The sequence below is a fragment of the Diospyros lotus genome, chromosome 14, assembly GCF_014633365.1.
Source record: "Diospyros lotus cultivar Yz01 chromosome 14, ASM1463336v1, whole genome shotgun sequence".
Classification (NCBI taxonomy): domain Eukaryota; kingdom Viridiplantae; phylum Streptophyta; class Magnoliopsida; order Ericales; family Ebenaceae; genus Diospyros; species Diospyros lotus.
The window spans coordinates 28517124-28525569 of NC_068351.1; the positions used below are offsets into that span (position 1 = coordinate 28517124).

An 8446-nucleotide genomic window follows, 5' to 3' on the forward strand; every position below is an offset into this window, starting at 1 on the left:
CCCATCTGATCTCTTTCGCAGCTCGTTCGTAGAACTCACCCAGGTCCCTTAAAGGGGATTTGTAAATGCTCTTATAGAGCTTCCCATCCTTCCGGAGTCTCGCAGATATGGCGGTCAGAGTACTTTCCTCTGATGGGTTCTCAACATTATTGACCTCATGCTTGAACCTCTCAATGTAATCCTTCAAGGATTCATTGGATCACTAGAACACCGTAGCGAGATGACAGGTCGAGGTGAGTTGCCTCCTAAGCAACCTGTACTGATTGACAAACTTTTTCTGACACTCCTCCCAACTACAGATGCTGTGATAATGGAGGCTCCTTAGCCAAGATCGAGGTATATCTCCCAAGGTCTCGAGGAAGACATGGCATTTCACCAGCGAGCTTGAAGTCTGAAGGTCCATCTGGACGTTAAAAGCATCCAGATAGTCATCTGGATCGTCGTCTCCGTTGTACCGAGGGATATTGGGGATCTTGAATCTACGAGGGAGAGGCTCCAGTTCGATTTCCCTGGAGGAGTGGGGTTTTCTCTTCGCGACCTTCCCTCCAATCACTAATCACGTGTCTTGCCTCTAGCTATTGGACCCTCTACAATAATCTCTCCATGGTGGGGTCTCGATCTATAGATCACCTAGTATGAGATTGCTTCTCCCATCCGTTCTCTCACTTTAGCGAATGGCGATCTCGCGGCATACGCCGCCACCTATTCTTGGGGTCTGGCAAGTTGTGACATGGGGCATGACCTTGGTTAACCCTAATCGAGCTTTCTCCTCTGCGTGAATTTCCACGCCGCCGATTCCTTTCATGAATCTCTTCACGGCGATCTCCATAACGATTCACCCTAACCCTCAGGTCTGTAGGGTGCACCTCCAGTTCGTTGTTATGGCATTGCCGTTCTTCAATCCCTGGAGACCGTGAATTTGAGGAGTGCACTAATCCAACTCGTCATGGCATTCTTCTAACTTCTCTTTCATCCAAAGTAGGTCTTCCACCATGAGGCTGAGGGATGCCTCCTGGTGGCATGGCCTTCAATTGTACTTGGGCTGCTTGAACTTGCGTTTGGGAAAACGCCCTAATCACATCAACGAGCTATATAACTGTATTCTCCAAGGCTTCTTGACATTGCTGTCAGGCCTACATCGCCTCTATCCTGGGGGTAGGGGCCACAAATTGGCAGGGAAACCACACGGGGATGCCAGGGACGGCTCCAGTCGATGGGGGCACAGAAGTAGTTGCAATGGTTACGACCGTGCCCCCGAATTGTAGAACTTCCAACAGTTGATTAACATGGTCTTCAGAACTTCTTGTGTTTCTCCTTCTCACCATTGATATTGATCAGAGCAGGCCCTCCTTCTAGCACCAAAATGTCGACATTCGGATTTGGTCGACTGGGATTCATTTTGCTCTCTCTGAGAAATGAATACCAAAGGGAAGAATAGAAGACTTACTAGGAATGTTTATGCAGTTCGGTTAGTGTTCTGGCGGTTGGCACCTACAAGCACTCATATAAGAGAAGGAAACCGTGTATTAGTGGGTCAGAGGGAAAAACATACCTCTGCTCTAAAGAAAGCTGGCTCATATTAGAGAAGGAAATATCATTCTCTCTATATGCGTCGTACGTTTGTAGGCGATGTGACTGAGCATCGGCGTCGGCGGGGGTTCCAAGGTGGTGACGTGGTGCCGATGGGAACCTCATTAATGTGGATGGGATTTGAGGAAGGTGCACGAATACCTAGTAGCAGCTGAATGATATTCTTGCAGGTTGGCATAGGGCCAGGATGGGACCCAGATGGGCCAAGAGATTAGTCGAGAGAGAAAGGGGCTAGATTAGGCCTAGACAGTCCAGCTTGAATGATGCCTAGCCCATGACTGTTCTCTGGTCATTTCATGGCCTTCTTGTTATGCGAGCTGAATGGTCGACTTGTGAGCTGAAAGCGTCATTGGGAGCTCGCATGGTTTTGTGGTTTGCGAACTAAGAGCGTCGCTAGGAGCTCGCATGGGTCTGCGATCTGCGAATTGAAAGCGTCGCTGGGAGCTTGCATGGTTCCGGGGTCTGAACTCAGAGTTAGGCGATGTGCTACTTGGCTTTGACGACCTTGGCCTTAGCTTGTTAAGCTTCAGGAGATTAGGTCGGTCGGTTGGATCAAGTCCGACCCGCTTCATGTGATCAGAAAATACATATAACAATAAGTAAATTCAAAAAAAAAAAAAATTAAAGAGTGGTTGGATGTTGCTCTTATTATTTATAAATCTTTTACATAATATTTTTTTATTATTATAGTTCTTACTAGAAATTAAAAAAAAAACAAGAAGAAGTAATCTCATATTAGCACTTGTTTATCACTTTATGGTATATAAACTTAATTTTATCTAATGATTTTAGAATAATGTAAAAAAAAAATTAAGAAAAAAGAGTATATATGAAAGGACTAAAATGTAAAATCACCCCATAAAACCTAGCAATTAATTTTATAGTGACCGGAGTACGTAAAGGTGTGCAATTTATCAGTTTAACAGAATCGACTGAACTGAACTGACAGAATCGGTTCGGTTCAGTTATTTAGCTTAGCGAGTCGCAGTTCAATTAAAAGGTGGGTTTAATTTCGGTTCGGTTAGTTCAGCCGATTACCCAAAGAAACCGAACTGATTGATATGTAAGTATTTCTTAAAATGACATCGTTTTGTGTTTAGAACCTGTATACCCCAACCCAATCCCAGTTGAATCCGCGCACCACATTTTCCATTCAAGAGGCTTCCCAAGTTCAAAGAGAGGGAGAGAGAGAGCGAAATCGAAAAACCCTAACTCCCTTCTAAACTGAACCCCGACCATCGTCATTGCCGCCGTTTGTCGCCATCAGTTCCTTCGTTGCCTCTGCCATCCGTCACCCTCAGTTCCTTCGTTGCCTTCGCCATCCGCCGCCTTTCCCTTTGCTGTTAGATGTCGACATAGTCACACAGGTGACAGGTGAGTCCCATCGCGTCTTCTCTCTCTCTCTCTCTCTCTCTCTCTCTCTCTCTCGAATTTCGGTATTTAACTTTGTTTTTAGTTTTGCAAATATTATCTTCGATCGTCTGTTGTCTGTCCGTCCACCGTTTGTCCGCCTTCTGACCATATTCCATCCACTCCTAGGTATTTTTTGATTTATTTTGGTTTTGTCGTTTTGGTTTTGATATGCTACTCAACTTCATGTACACTGTTGTGAGTAAAGGTTTATTTCTTTATTTTGTGTTGCCTTGAGGTTCATTAGTGATGAGAAAAGTTTGCATTCCTAATTTGTTCTCTACTTTCAAACTAGGGTTTAGCTTCTGACTTTATTTATAATCAACTGATATGCAGGATTTATGTTAATCTATGTAAAATTAAAAGAACTCATTAGAACTAAAATACATTTAATTAACAAAATACATTTAATTGAAAGAAAAGAACTCACTAGAATTAGAAACTAGGGTTTTCTCTTCTGCTTTCTGTTTTCTTTTTTGGCTCTCTCTCTTTATAACCTAACAGAATATATTTAATTAACAACACTATTTAATTAAGTTATTAATAGTAGAATACATTTAATTAATAGCAATATTTTAATTAAACCCCTCTATGGATGCTAGTGGTTGTATTATTTAAACCCCACTAAGGTTATCTTTCCAAGCCCATTCAAATAATAGTAATGACAGTGTTACTATTATTTGAAATAGACTAATTTTGATAATATTATTATAATGTAACAGGGAGTATAAGTGTTATTATACTGGCACTTCATTCGAAATGGCAGTCTCAACATCCTCTTCTTGCAATGTACATTAAGTTATACTACTATTGTTATATGGTATTTTTGTAATTGATTCTTGTTTTCATGTGTTGGGTTTCCTAATTTATGTACATAAATTCCCTTTCCAACTATAATCAACAAGAAAATTACAATTGTCAATTACTCTTTACTCTTTACTCTTTAAATATATTTAAATTAAAATTACAATTGTTAATTGTATTAATAATCTAATTTTAGATGGCAAGAGAAGAAGACATGACTCACACCACAAATATCCCTAGTGTGGATGATAGTTCAAGGCCTGCACCAATAGCACCAACTCAAGATAGCTAACTAGAAAATGATAGAGGTGCAACATCACTTGGGAAGGCAAAGAGAAAATCAAGAAGAGCTAGGTCAAAGGTTTGGGATCATTTTACAAAGTTTACAAATTTAGAGGGTGAGATTAAAGGGAGATACAACTATTGTTCTAAGGAGTTCCATTGTGATCCAAAAAAAAATGGGACTACAGCTTTAAGAAATCATATGGGAAATTGTAAAAACGCCCTCATGCTGTAGAATCTTGTCAAATGGAATTACATTTTCAATCAACTGCAACAGGGGGTAAGAGAGAGGGTTGTGATAATGTTGCTTCAATGGTTAATTAGAAATTTAATCAAGTGCTCGCAAGAAAGGCTTTAGGTCATATGCTAATGGTAGGTGAGCTACCTTTCAAGTTTGTTGAGCGTGAGGGGTTTAGACACTTCGTGAATGTTATTTGTCCAAAATTTCGATTTCCTTCACGTTGGACTATGGCGCGCGATTGTTTTGAGTTATTCAATGAAGAGAGATTGAACATGATGAATGAGTTAAAAAAATCTTTTCAAAGAGTTTGCTTAACCACTGACACTTGGACTTCAATTCAAAGGAAGAATTATATGTGCTTGACAGTGCACTACATTGACAATACTTGGATTTTGAAGAAAAAAATCTTAAACTTTTATCCAATATCTAGTCATAAGGGTGATGCCATTGCTATGGCAATTGAGAAATATTTCATGGGATGGAAACTTGATAGAGTTTTTACTTTGACAATGGATAATGCTAGTTCAAATGATGTTGTTGTGGCTAATTTCAAGAAAAAAAATGGCAAAATGGGATACTAGCATTATGAATGGGCAACATTTGCATATGAGGTGTGGCTCACATTATAAATCTAGTTGTACAAAATGGGTTGAAAGATCTAAATAAATCGGTAACAAGAGTTAGGGATGCAGTGAGATATGTTAGACAATCCTCAGCAAGATTGAGAACATTCAAACAATATGCTGAAATGGAAAAAATTGAATGTAAGGGTTTGTTATCGTTGGATGTTGCAACTAAATGGAACTCCACCTACTTGATGTTAGAGACCGCTCAAAAGTTTGAGAGGGCTTTTGAGAGATTTGATGAAGAAGATCCTTGTTTTAAACTTGATCTTAGTACAAGTAATTGGAATACTGATTTAAACCAAGTTATTACTATAGATGGGAGACCGAAGCCAAAGGATTGGAATAAGGTCATACTTTTTGTCAAAGTGTTGAAACATTTTTATGAGCTAACTTTGCGAGTATCAGGTTCATCATATGTCACCTCAAACACATTTTTTCATAAGCTTGGTAAGATGCATTGTCTCTTACAGGGGTGGTTGGAGAGTGACACTTTTGAAATGGTGGAAATGGCTATAAAAATGAAAGAAAGGTTTGATAAATATTGGAGGGATCCATACAAAACAAATCACTTAATTTATATTGTTGTGGTGCTTGATCCGAGGTACAAGTTAGAATATATGGAATATGTACTGAAAGAGATGTTTTAGGGTGAGAGAGGAGTGGGTGTAGTTTTGTTATTAAAAAATTCCCTACATGCTTTATTTGAGGAATATAAAAAAAAGTTGGGACCTCAAGGTGATGTTGGAGAGCCATCTGAAGTGTCTACTCTAACTGTTGTGGCGAATGACGAGGACGACTTTGAAAATCCATTTTTTTCTCGCTTCAAAAAACATAAGTGTGGCAGTGGTAGTGGACCTACAATTGTGCCTTCGGAATTGGATAAGTATATTAGTGAAGTGTGTGAGCCTCTAGTTAAAGAATTCAACATTTTGAAATGGTGGAAAGCAAATTGTCATAGGTTTTCTATTCTGTCTTCGATGGCTCGAGATATATTATCAATTTCAGTTTCTACTGTTGCATCTGAGTCTGCATTCAGCACTAGGGTCGAGTACTTGATCCATTTAGGAGCTCTTTATCTCCTAAAGTGGTTGAAAGCTTGATTTGTACGCAAGATTGGCTTCGGTCATCTACCACCCCAATAAGTATTGAAGAAAATTTAGAGCATGTTGAACAACTTGAAGAAGATAAAACTCAATTTTATTCTTTTTTAAATTTACTCAAGAGTTAGTTCAATACATGTTACTTTGATATTAACTAATTCATTTTGTATATTGATTTTAGAATTGTCAAAGATTATCATAAATAGCAACAACTCAACGTCCAATATATGTTTTTTGTTTCAGTATATGTTTTTTGTTTCAATGTTGTGGCATGTAAAAGTTGTATTCTAGCACTAGTATATGTTTTTTGTTTCAGTGCTATGCCATTTTTCTCATCTTGCGCACTAGAATTGGTGTTAATAATTTGAGGCATTGTTATATGCTTTTCCTGGACTTCACGTGCCTCTTTTTCTGAAATATTTAATTGATATTGTTCTTAAATTGTTGTTTGCAGTTGTTGCTTATTCTGATTCAAGCTTGGATACTGGATTTGGTTGGAAAAGCTGGAGATAAGGTTTGTTATGTGCACATTTTAAAATCTGCTCTTGCTAGTGACTAGTGTCATTCCAATGCATGGTTAAGAGTAATGGGTGCCAATATATTTGGATGGTATTAGCATCCAAATTTGTTTGTTTGTTTAAATATTTGGATGGTTAAATATTTCTGGTTGCCAATATATTTGGATGGTATTAGCATATGAGTAGATAATATTTCTCTAAGTTATACACAATTTGTTTGTTTCCTTTTTGAAGGGTTTGGATTATGTATAATGTATTTAGGGTTGCTGGTCGGTTTGCATTGTCCTGTAAGCATGTGCCTTATTTTGTGGCAACAATTGCATAGCATTGTTAAGTCTATACACTTTGATGAAAGCTCCCACTCCCAGACTTGCATGGCACTTCCCGAGACCTGGAGGCTTTTACTGGCTGGCCTTCTTAGGCAATGTGTTAGTATTACCTCTATCTCCATCTTACCTAGTAGAGGAATGAGACAAAACTGGCCATTTATCTTTTGCTACTATAATTAACCACTAGACTAGTAGTCTTAACTGGAGTGCATAACTAATAACTATCACTAAGTATATAGTTCCATTAACGGTCTGCAAGATTCCGGCAGTCTGTACTCGTGCATGATCCATTCTGTCTTTGCCCCTTTAGGAGGGCGTCCTTTGTAGAAAACCATAGCTTTTTTCGCTCCTAGAATCTTTGCACCGCATGAACTGAGAATGGGCTTATCGGTACCTGTGGCCTTTCAATAACCTGACGCTTCCGTCCTATTAGGCCTCACTCCATAGGGGTACTTTCTATCCCCTGGGGTGAAGAAATACCATTCCTCCTCTCCAAACAATGCTTTGCCTGTATAAAGGAAAACAAAGTTCTATTAACAGAACAGTAAAGGACTAATTAGAATTTGGTTTTGTGCACTACACAGACTTGGAAGCTCCCATGGATCACACTTGTAAAGATCTATTTCAGCAATAATAGATGCTGGCAGTGAACTTGATGTTGCTTTGTTTGTCAAGTAGTATATGATGAGCTCCTAGTCGGATGGGTGGAATCTGAAACCTGGTGGAAGTTGGATGTCCGAATTGTAGTTTTCCTCCATTGGAGAAGGCTCTCTTTTTGTTGATGAAAGTACCTAGGTAGTTAGCAAGTTAATTGCCGATAGGATCGATCAAGATGGTTGCTGAAAGAAGGGCATTGTGTATTGGCTATATATGGTCTTATTATGATGCAGATCAGCAGAGGATGATGCAGACTGCAACTCTTTTCTTTTTTGTTTAGATTTCTTTGGTTTGGTTTGGTTTTGGACTTTTGGGTGTGTTTTCGATTCAGTTAGCTCAATTCAAACTCGGTTAGTTCGGTTTTTACTTAAATTCGATTCAATTTGGTTCGGTTGTTGGGTAGATTTTCCAGTTCGATTATCGGTTCAGTTAGCCCAAACTAAAAATCAGTTCGGTTAGTGTTTTGGCTCGGTTCGATTATATACTTAGAGACGATTCGGTTCGATTTAACCGAATGCACACCCCTAGGAATATGTGGTTGGAAACTATAATAACAATATTAATGTTATTATTATTCCCTCTAATATTTCCTTAATGTTAATCCAATTATGTACACAAACCTTATATTAATAATAACTAATTAATCATAACGTAACATAACCTAACGTAAGTAACCATGATGATTGGTAGCAATTGTTGATTATTGTATTTATCGTTTTATTATCACTTTCATGGCCATTTTTTACCATCATCACAAATGAAGAGCAGGATGATTGGATCAATTGACACGTGTTTCTTTTAGCCTGTTACTTTGCTTGTTAATTAAATTGTTTAACAAGTAATGTATTTATATATGAAGTTTGTAAATTTTTTTATATTTATCTCAAAT

The 8446-nt window shown here is 38.4% G+C and overlaps 1 pseudogene; it reads right to left on the minus strand.

Moving 5' to 3' along the window:
• Positions 1-4023: 4023 nt before the first annotated feature.
• LOC127790986 (NAC domain-containing protein 2-like) lies at positions 4024-7658 on the minus strand (annotated as a pseudogene).
• Positions 7659-8446: the final 788 nt, after the last annotated feature.